Source organism: Trachemys scripta, chromosome 25, assembly GCF_013100865.1.
Source record: "Trachemys scripta elegans isolate TJP31775 chromosome 25, CAS_Tse_1.0, whole genome shotgun sequence".
In the NCBI taxonomy this organism is placed as follows: domain Eukaryota; kingdom Metazoa; phylum Chordata; order Testudines; family Emydidae; genus Trachemys; species Trachemys scripta.
In genome coordinates this window covers 480388-491643 of record NC_048322.1, presented here as the reverse complement: position 1 = coordinate 491643, position 11256 = coordinate 480388, and the positions used below count along the sequence as shown (strand labels likewise).

Genomic DNA, 11256 nt, shown 5'->3' with positions numbered 1-11256 from the left:
GCAATGGTGGGGCTGGCACTCTGCCGGGGCTCGGGGGTCCCGGACGCTCCTCCGTGCCGGGCCAAGGGGCAGTCCCTCCGGACGTGCCCTATCGCCCGGCAGAGGTAGCACCGGGCCTCCCCTGTAGAATAGTGCACCCAGTAATGGATCCCCTGATAGGGGACCGAGAAAGACCCCTCAAGCACCTCTCCGGCACGTGCAGCCGGCGGCAGTTGGAGCTGCACGTGCCGGCGGAACGAGAGGACGTGACGGAGGGCGGGGTCCTTGCATCCTAGCGAGAGAGGGCGAACGATGGAAATAGGTTTCCCCAGGGTGGAAAGGGCGGGCAGCAGGGCGACATTGGGAAGGAAAGGAGGAACAGAGGTAAGGACCACACGGACACCCAGGTCCTCTAGCGGCTCCAGGGGGACGAATACGCCCCCCACCGCCAGGCCCTTCTCCACCGCCTCTTGGGCGGCGGCCTCCGAGGCAAGGAAAAAGACAACCTTGCCATACATTTTGGAGGCCGCCACGATGGCCGTGGGCCCCACCACCCTCGCCAACGCCCGCACGTAGGTCTCCACGTGCGGCGAGGCGGGCACCTGGAGGCAACGGATGCCATGCCTCCTAGTCAAGGTGGGGAAGGGGCCCAGGCCACTATAGATGGAAGCGGAGGCGGTGGATGGGCGAGATGGCATACCGGTGGCTGCTGCCACCTGGGCATACGCCCTGGGGGCCGGGGGAGGGGCACCCGCAGAGCCGGTGGAGGGAGCAGCGGGAAGNCAATCCTTCCCGCTGCTCCCTCCACCAGCGGGAAGGATTGTTGCGGCCGGTGGCAGGGCCGCAGCAGTGGAGGCAGCCCCTGCCATGGAGGGCCCAGTCTTTTTAGCGGGGCTCTTTCCCTTTTTCTTGCCCTGGCCTTTCCTGCCGGCTGGGGCAGCTCCCCCATAATTGGAGGGAGCGAGGGACGTGGCAGCAGCGGAGGTCACCCCGTCGCCCACCGCTGCCAATGCCGCAGTGGTGGCAGGTGGTTCGGCAGCGGAGGTTGAGGTAGAGGCTAGGGGAACAGGCGGAGGAGGGGTGGAGGGGCCTACTTGGGGGGGCTCGCCCGCCGTGTTCCCCTCCATATTGAGCAGGGAGGGAGGGGAAAACACACTGGAGAAAAAAAAGGGGGGGGGCGGCTAAAGGAAAGGCAGGTCAACCACTCCTCCCCGCTAGGCTGCAGGCAGGGGAGGAGGGCTCCGAAACGCAGGGAGATGCGGGAGTATCAAGGGCTCAGGGGGGACAGTCACCGACACCGGCTCCTCTAGTTACACTAGGGGAGGGAAGGTCACAATAACAGAAAGGGGTGCAGTGATTAACCAAAATGTGATGAAGGGCACAAGCGCACGGGAGGGGGCATGGGCACATGAGGGGAGGGGTCAATCAGGGCAAGGGGGACGCAAGGGAGCAACGAGGCTGGGAATGGGGCAGAGGAACCAAAGGGCTAACCGCAGGGCTGGGGTGGGACAACGAAACCAAACTACAGAGGGAAAGGGGCGGGGCAGGCAAACAAACTGAAGCTGGGGAAGGGCAAAAGCCTACAGAGGGCAAAGGGGGTAGGCAGCAAAGGGCAAAGCTCGGGGGCCTGTTGCAAAAGGGGAAGGGGTCAGTCCAGAGGGGGAGGGTAGGTGCGCCCACAAGCGCTTGCGAAAAGTCAATGTGCGGGCCGCCTGCCCGCCGCTGCAGGCCCAAACACTGTCGGTAAGGCGTGGCAGGCTAGAAAAGCAGCAGAGTCCCAGGGGCAGGAGCGGAGGCAGATGGGAAATGGGCTGTGGGGTTGGTGGTGGAGGGGGCAACGGTGGTGGTGGGGGTTTGGGGGGGGACACACAGATGGACCAGGGGGCAGGCTCCACGCCACACCCCCTGTGTCCCCACAAACACAGTCTAGACCCCCACCACTAGAGCACAGTTCAAAAATTACTCAATCCAAAACAGCCCCCTCCACAGTGGTCTCCAGAGTCTCATGCGCTCCCCCAGCAGCCGATGGACCGCGCAGTCCTCTTCCTCCACCTCCAGGCTCCAGCAGCTCCCCAGGACACGCACAGCACCGGCAGCAGCAGCAGCAGCTCCGGCAACCCTGGCAGCCAGGCAGGAAGGACCTCCACAGGTGGTAGTGGTGATGGTGAAGGTGGGGGTCTTAGCTTCTCCCTCCAGAGATGGTGGGGAGGGGGGGGTGGCCAGCAAGGCCCCCCCACCCACCCCTGACTCAGCAGCAGTGGTAGCAGCAGTCTAGGGAGGGAGCTCTAACCAGCAGCAGCAGCCCAGGGAGTAAGGGAGAGCTCTAACTAGCAGGGCAGGTGGAGAAGGGAGAGCTCCAGCCAGCAGGGCCGTCAGAGAACACTGAGCATACTCTGTAGAGGGGTTTAAAACAGCCCTGGCAGACGGCTGGGGCAAAGGGAAAATCTACCTGGCTGATTGGGGAAGTAGCCACAGCTGGGCCACGCCCCAATCAGGCCCCAGCTGGCCTGTATAAGAAGGCTGGGAGCCAGACACTCAAGAGTCTCTCTCAGCCTTCAGAGGGAGAAGGGCCTGGCTGTAGGGACCTAGATAGGGTACCTGAGTGGAGCAGGGCTAGGGAAAGGCTAGGGAACTCCAGCCTGGATAGCCCCAGGCTGTAGCCTGGTAATAGGCTAAGTGGTACTGGGGGTTGCAGAGGGCAGCCCAGAGCTAGGCCAAAGCAGCAGGTCCAAACCCAACCTTGCTGATGATGAGTGGCCTATACTGCAGTCTGCCCCAGAGAGTGGGGGTAGCTGGTGACTGGCAGTGGCCTTATGCTGAGGTGAGGTGGGGTTAGTGGGTGGGGGTTCCCCTGGGAAGGGAGACCTAGCATGTGTGGGTACTGCCAGGGGGCAATACCCAGGGCAAGGGGCACTGGGGTCCTGGGAGGGATACGGGAGCCTGAGGAAGAGGATAGGCAGATCACCGGCCTGCAGAGGGCGCTCCAGAGGCTGGAGAGCTAATTCCCTGGACAACCAGCAGGAGGCGCTGCAGGGGTGAGTCTAGACCCTCTACACTCTGTATCCGCAAAAAGAATAGGAGTACTTGTGGCACCTTAGAAACTAACAAATTTATTGTAGCATAAGCTTTTGTGGGCTACAACTCACTTCATCGGATGCATGTAGTGGAAAATACACTAGGAAGATATATATATATGCACAGGGAATATGAAACAATGTGTGTTAGCATACACACTATAGGGAGAGTGATCAGTTAAGGTGAGCTATTATTGGCAGGAGAGAAAAAGAATTGTTTGTAGTGGTAATGAAAATGGCCCTGTAGCAAGGCGGTGGGCTACCCCACAGCCCCGCTGAGAGCCGAACCTCACATAATCCCAATGTGGGCGGAGTCACCAGGTCCAGCGCCTGCCCCTCAGAGGTCACGGCCCCGACCCGGAAGTATAAAAGCCCGCCTGCCGAGCTCAGTGGAGCCCACGCTGGCAGAGAGAGCAGATGTCCGTAACTGAGCTCCCGCTTGGGAGACAGCCGCAGGCCTTGACTGGCCTGCCCCGTGCCAGCTACCCCGAGGAGGGGCTGAGCCTGCCCTTCGCTACCTACCCGGAGGAGCCCATGCTGGTGGAGAGCACTGATGATACGAGGACGGCCCAGGTACCATAAGACGGGGAGTGTGGAAGTAGCCCGGGGGCAGCCGACCCCAGTCTGGTTGCTGCACTGCCAGAGCCGATGTCCGTATGTTGCGGCCAGGATCCCCACTGACAGCAGTGAGTTGCTGTCACTGCTAAGGCCCCGGGCTGGGATGAAGTGGAGTGGGAGGGCCTGCGTCCCCCCTGCCACCCACTCCTTGGGTGGCAGACTCCCCCTTTTTCCCCTGGCCTAGAGAGGCTGGGACCTGTTGCCTATTTGATTGTTGCCCCGCCCTGACTTAGGGCCTGGGCTGCTATAGACTCTGCCTCAGCCCCTGCTTAAGGGCCTGGGTCCTGACCCATTGCCTCAGCCACTGCTCACAGGCCTGAGCCCCTAACTGTGTGTCTGTGGCCTCAGATTGCCACCGGACCCAGACTGACTGCGGACCAGAGCAAGGCGGTGGGCTACCCCACAGCCCCGCTGAGGGCCGAACCTCGGCCAACACTACTACAGGCCCATTTCCAGCACTTGACAAGGAGATATAAGGAACTGTAGAGGGGGGGAAGATAAGCATGGGGAAATAGTTTTACTTTGTGTAATGGCCCATCCACTCCCAGTCTTTCTTCAAACCTAATTTAATGGTGTCCAATTTGCAGATTAATTCCAATTCAGCAGTTTCTCGCTGGAGTCTCGTTTTGAAGTTTTGTTGTTGTAATATTGCAACTTTTAGGTCTGTAATCGAGTGACCAGGGAGGTTGAAGTGTTCTCCAGCTGGTTTTTGAATATTATAATTCTTAACGTCTGATTTGTGTCCATTTATTCTTTTGCATAAAGACTGTCCGGTTTGGCCAATGTACATGGCAGAGGGGCATTGCTGGCACCTGATGGTATATATCACATTGGTAGATGTGCAGGTGAACGAGCCTCTGATAGTGTGGCTGATGTGATTAGGTCCTATGACGGTGTCCCCTGAATAGATATGTGGACAGAGTTGGCAACGGGCTTTGTTGCAAGGACAGGTTCCTCGGTTAGTGTTTTTGTTGTGTGGTTGCTGGTGAGTATTTGCTTCAGGTTTGGGGGCTGTCTGTAAGCAAGGACTGGCCTGTTTCCCAAGATCTGTGAGAGTGATGGATCCTTGATGATGCGCTGGAGAGGTTTTAGTTGGGGGCTGTAGGTGATGGCTAGTGGCATTCTGTTACTTTCTTTGTTGGGCCTGTCCTGTAGTAGGTGTCTTCTGGCTCTGTCAATCTGTTTCTTCACTTCAGCAGGTGGGTATTGTAGTTGTAAGAATGCTTGATCGAGATCTTGTAGGTGTTTGTCTCTGTCTGAGGGGTTGGAGCAAATGCGATTGTATCGTAGAGCTTGGCTGTAGACAATGGATCGAGTGGTGTGGTCTGGATGAAAGCTGGAGGCATGTAGGTAAGTATAGCAGTCAGTAAGTTTCTGGTATAGGGTGGTGTTTATGTGGCCATTGTTTATTAGTACTGTAGTGTCCAGGAAGTGGCTCTCTAATCAGCTACATGGTCAGTGGACGTTCATCGCCCAATACACTGGATATCAAGAGCCCTGGGACTCACTTGGGAAAGGAGTTTTATGAATAATAGGTTCCCCCCACCCAAATATTGCAATAGAATCTCCAGTAAGTTCATATTGAAAATGGTTATTAATGTGGGGCCTCTAAAGTGAGTGTCAGACTCATGCTACTGTACTATCTGAACCGTGGTAAGCAGGGGAGTTGTGTGGAGGGTCCCTGGGGACACAGAGGAGCTGAAGTTCCTCCTAGTTAGGGGAACTAGGCAATGCGGAGCGACAGGTTTCACTCCCTGCACAGATGGGGATTAGGGAAACAGCATCGACTGGGGGCTGAGGTCTGGGATGGGGCTACATGGGCAGTAGAACGGGAGGCAGGTTGGGACCAAGGAACCAGGAACATTTCAATCCTTAACAACACAAAAGAGAAACGCTCCCGAGTCTCTCCTGGGGAATTAACATTTCTGTGCAGAAAGCTAAAGGTTTGAACAGAAAGGAGTGAAACCAAAGGGCCACACGATGGCGCCAGAAGCCTAGAAACGAAAACCCCCAGGATTTCTGTGTGCCTGGGCTCTGGAAAGGGATTTGGTTCCACTCATTGTATTGCTCTGGCGGGTGACATCCCAGGAATGAGCCATGTTGATGACTGTGACACCGGGAGTGAGGAGGCTTTAATCTGATTCCAACAGAATAATGATTTTACACCTGAGTTATTAGCGGCAGCTTCCCAAGGGCAATTCCAACTGGTTCCTCCCAGAGATGGGTGATCAGGGAATCTCTTCGGCTCCCATAGGATGACCAGATAGCAAGTGTGAAAAATCAGGACTGGGGTGGGGGGTAATAGGAGCTCATAAAAAAAGCCCCAAATATCAGGACTATCCCCAGAAAATCAGGACATCTGATCACCCTAGGCTCCAACTGTTAGTTCTCTTGTCTTTCTCCCTCCCCCACACTATCACATGCCCCCACTAGTAATGAACTAATAGATATAAGCTGACCATCAACAAACTTAACCTTGAAATTAGGTGAAGGTTTCTAACCACCGGAGGAGTGAAGTTCTGGAACAGCCTCCCAAGGGAAGCAGTGGGGGCAAAAAAACGAACAGGCTTCAAGACTGAGCTTGATAAGATTATGGACGGGTGGTGTGATGGGACTGCCTGCAACAGCATGTGGCCGATCTGTGATTGCTAGCAGCAAACATCTCCAACGGCCGGAGATGGGACAATAGGTGGGGAGGGCTCAGAGTTACTGCAGAGAATTCTTTCCCAGGTGTCTGCCCAGTGCGTCTTGTCTGCATGCTCAGGGTCTCACTGATGGCCATATTTAGGGTTGGGAAGGAGTTTTCCCCAAGGGTAGATTGGCAGAGACCCTGGGGGGGTTTCGCCTTCCTCTGCAGCATGGGGCATGGGTCACTTGCAGGTTTAAACCAGTGTAAATGGTGGATTCTCTGTAACTTGACAGCTTTAATCCATGATTTCAGGATGTCAGTAACTCAAGCAGAGGTTGGGGGTCTATTACAGGAGTCGGTGGGTGGGGTCCTTTGGCCTGCAAGGTGCAGGAGGTCGAACTAGATGACCACACTGGTCCCTTCTACCCTTAAAGGCTCGGAGTCTTAAAGGGAGAGGGAAGTAAAGAACACATTTAAAATTAATAAACCAAACATTGTAATACCAGGATGACTCTAACAGCTCACTGTATAGTCCCGCCCCTTTCTTCCGCCACTGGGTGTTGAATGACCTGCTGGGATTTGGGACATTAATTCTCCCATTCCATTGATAAACTGATACAATGTGACTGAAATTAAACAAATTCCCAGCCAAGAAAAGGGCACATCCCTGCATTGGCTGGGAATCGAACCCAGGTCAACTGCTTGGAAGGCAGCTATGCTCACCACTATACCACCAATGCATCTAGCAGGAGTGTTTCTCCCAGGTGCCACTTATGACAAATGACTCACCCCCACAGAGCTCAGGAGGTGGCTGGACAGACAGATGGGAACATGGGATCTACATCCTACCCCAGAGGTGGGCAAACTACGGCCTGCGGGCCACGTCCAGCCTGCAGGGCTTTCCTGCTCGGCCCTTGAGCTCCAGGCCAGGAAGGCTCGCCCTCCCCCCTCCCCTGCTGTCTCCCCTCCCCCGCAGCCTCACCTCGCCGCACTGCCAGCACTCTGGCACACCACTCCTGCCGGGCAGCAAGACGGCGTGGCTGGTTCCGGCATGGTAAGAGGGCAGGGAGTGGGGGGTCCTGGGGGGCAGTCAGGGAACAGGGGGTGGTTGGATGAGGCAGAGGTTCTGGGGGTGGTGGTCAGGGAATGGGGAACCGGGGGGTTGGGAGTCCTGAGGGGGCCTATCAGGGGGTGTGGATAGGGGTCGGGGCAGTCAGGGGACAGGGAGCAGGGGTGGTTGGATAGGGGGTGGGATCCCAGGGGGACAGTTAGGGGCGGGGGTCCCAGAAGGGGACTGTCAGTGACAAGGAGCAGGGGGGATTGGATGGGTGGGGGGTTGTGAGGGTGGCAGTCAGGGGGCAGGAAGTGGGAAGGAGTGGATAGGAGGTGGGGGTCAGGCTGTTTGGAGATGCACAGCCTTCCTTGCCTGGCCCTCCATACACTTTTGCAACCCTGATGTGGCCCTCAGGCCAAAAGGTTTGCCCACTCCTGTCCTAGCTTGAGGTAGCACCAACCTCATCTCCACCCTCCGAGAAATGAAATGAAAATAGATGACCATAATGACAAATTTCACCCCAGCAGGAAGGAGACAGCTCCTTTTAAAGCACATTTTGTGTTAGTTCCTGCTACGTACAGAATGGTTTTTTTTTTTTTTTTTCTCCTGATCATGCCAATCTTTGGGCTCTACCCGGATAAGGAACGATTCAGGCTGTCACTCAATTGAAGACGGGAGACTATTTTTTTTGACAGGGATGCTAACTCATCTTCAGGGTGTTTGTCGGACCCCACAAAAGCTCAAAGCTTTTCACCAAAAGGAGGGAACGGAAATGGCCACAAGATGGGGCCAGGACATAAGGAAGGTAACACAACCCCATTCTTAGGGATAAGCCATTCTTTTTTGTCAAGATCCAAAATTGTTGGTCAAGGTCTAGTCGAAGTCCAGACTCCAGAGAAGAAAATAAACAAAAAAATAACAATAATGCTAATAAGGAAATAAATAGATGTTGGGGGTCCATTGAAAAGCGATTTGGCCCGCCGTCTGCCTATTGATGACCCCACATTGACTATGAGAGGTGATTTATCTCCACTCTCTTGGATTTGAAGAGCTGGTTAGTTTTACCCATGATATCCCACCAGGCTGACCAAGCCATGTTATCTATGGTGACACTGTGATTGAAGGATTATATCTCATTATAAAAAATTGTAAATAAAGATGTCGTCAGAACTTCAGCGTTCTGCAATGAAAGGCTGGTTCCCCCAGTTGAGTCCCAAATGCTCTCCTAGAAATGCCCTCAGGACCCCTACATTCCCCAGCAGGAGTGAAAGGAGAAACCCCCAGCTCTGCACTTAGCTCCAGGCTGATTTATTGGGGAACGGGGGAGAAATTATTCTTGGCTGCTGAGCAGGGAGCCAGAGCCGTTCTCTGGGAATCAAGGTGCCCAGCCTGACCCAGCTGCTTCATTGTCCCCTGGGGCCCTGCAGGCTCAGACCGTCCCTGAGGCCAGGCAGCTGCTCGGGGAGCTCTCCTGGTGTTGCTGGCCGTGCCTGGATATCCCACTCTCAGGGCCTGAGTTCAGCCATCAGCAAAGGCAGCAGCTTTGCTCCTTATGTCTAAACAGAGTTCCCAGGCAGTGGTTCTCAACCAGGGGTCCCAAGTTGAGGGGACAGTGAACAGATTTTGGGAGGGGGCACCAAAATAACCCAGAAAGCAGGGCTGGCGTTAGACTCACGGGGCTTGGGGCAGAAAGATGAAATCTGAGCCCAACTAGCTGGGGCTGAATTCAAAGCAACTTAACTTTGTGGGGGCCCCTGTGTTGTTCCCGGGGCTCCAGGCCCCCATCCCAGCACAGACGGGGCAGTAACTTCACCTTACCCCTTTGTGACTCCCAGGGACCCTACAGGGAAAGCAGCTCCATGCTGGGCCCTAGGGCCCCCCCAAAGCACCTGGGGAGAGGGGGCAGTAAACCTCATGTCAGGGGGCTCCTGCTGCCTGGAGGTGACTCTATCCTCACAGCCCCTCCCCCTCACAGAGACACTGCATAGCCCTCCCCCTCATAGCCCCTCCCCTCAAACTGACATTGCAATGGACCCTCCCCATCACAGCCCCTCCTCCTCACACATAGAGGTACTTGTTTGCTGCAGCCTGACATTACAAACCCAGGGGTGAGATTTTATGGATGTGGAATTCTCCCAACCACATATTAACTTCCTCATCCCCCCCAGTGCAAGGACTCCCCAAGCTAGTTGAGCCCATAGATGGGTCACTCTTTTCATCACACCAAACAGCTCCCTTTGAGCAACTACCCTTTGAAGCCAACAAGAAACCTTCTAGTTTGGGCTCATTCATGCACCACATTTATCAGTTGTCGTGGGCTCGTTGCCCGTGACCTGCACGTCTGCTGGCGGTCAGGCGTGAGACCCTTTGATCCCTGCCTCGCCTACAATCCTGTTTCTCAAGATCAAACCCAAGACCAGAAACTTGTTGCAGCTTATGCAGCCCCATAGAGCATTCAGAGACACACAGAGAAGATCCATAAGTGACCTTGGCAAACCCCATAAGAACGGCCAGACTGGGTCAGACCAAAGGTCCATCTAGCCCAGTATCCTGTCCTCTGACAGTGGTCAATACCAGGTGCCCCAGAGGGAACTAACAAAACAGGCTTCCTGGGAGCATCTGTCCCCTTCCACCACAACAGCAGGCAGGTAAGAGAGGGGGGAAAGTCCCAGGAACCCTTCCTCTTTTTCTCCACAGCCACTGCCCATCAGCAGGGTTCCTCCTTCTCTTCCCTCCTGGGCCTCAGTGTGACTAAATCTCCACACCTAGACAGCTGGCCCATCCGCTGCACCCCGATCCCCCATGCCTGAGCCTCCCTGCCAAAGTCCAGCACCTGGCTCCATAGAATTAAGACTCACATCTCACTGGGGACTCGACTTCTTGTGCCCAGAATGTCTCCGTCCCCTCAGTAGATGACCTGAGAAACAGTGTCCGCCTTTTCCAAAGACGTGGATTCAGAGTCTCGAGTGCTGATTGTTACACCACAGAGCCATCTTGTGCTGTTTTCTCTGGACATCTGTGACCCTCACGGGGCTGGCTTGTGTAAGGGAACTGTTGGCCCCCTACTAAAACTTAGTGGGGTTTTTTGGTTGGCTGGTTCCCAGTACCAAAACGAAGGGGAAAGGTCTATGGGAAATCAGGACCCTGAGACTGACAGTCCCCAGGGGCAATGGGGAGAGGCCAAAGCTCCAGCTCACCTTGACAGCCTAATGAGGGGGTGTGACGTTGTGCAGTCTATATGGTTTTATAAAAATATAAGTGAATATAATGTAACTGGAATATGCTTCATGCAAAATGTCTCTTGTAAGGTATCATTACAAAGCTTATAATCTACTGAGTGTGATCATCCCATTTGTATAAATGTACCACTCTTGTATCTAAAACTGGAAATATGAAATATAACTCTGAGGGCCTATTGTAATTATGCAAAGTGTGGGCCATTAATGATGGTTTGGAATCTTGATGACTCCCATTAACAAGGACCATTGTCTGCAGATGGCTGTGTTTACCTGTTAGTCTTCTGTATATGTGTGTCCTGACAAGTGGGCAATGAACTGGCATCCATCTTTAACCTGGTGCTTTTCCAGTGGGGGGGGGGGGGTGGAAACCCAGAGGGACAAAGGGTTCCCACCTTATGCAAAAGATATATAAAGGGGTGGAAGAGAACAAGGGGGAGAGGAGCCATCATGAAGAATCCCCTAGCTATCACCTGAGCTGCAACAAGATCTGTACCAGGTGAAAGAATTGTGCCCAGGCCTGGAAGGTGTCCAGTCTGAGAAAAACTTACTGAAGCATCTCTGAGGATGAGATTATTTGTATTCAGTTTGATTTAGGCATAGATTTGCGCATTTTATTTTATTTTACTTGGTGACTTACTTTGTTCTGTCTGTTACTACTTGGAA

The 11256-nt window shown here is 54.5% G+C and overlaps 1 non-coding gene across 1 annotated transcript; it reads right to left on the bottom strand.

Moving 5' to 3' along the window:
• Positions 1-6968: 6968 nt before the first annotated feature.
• TRNAG-UCC lies at positions 6969-7040 on the bottom strand. The gene has a single exon. It is a non-coding gene; the product is annotated as a tRNA-Gly (tRNA).
• Positions 7041-11256: the final 4216 nt, after the last annotated feature.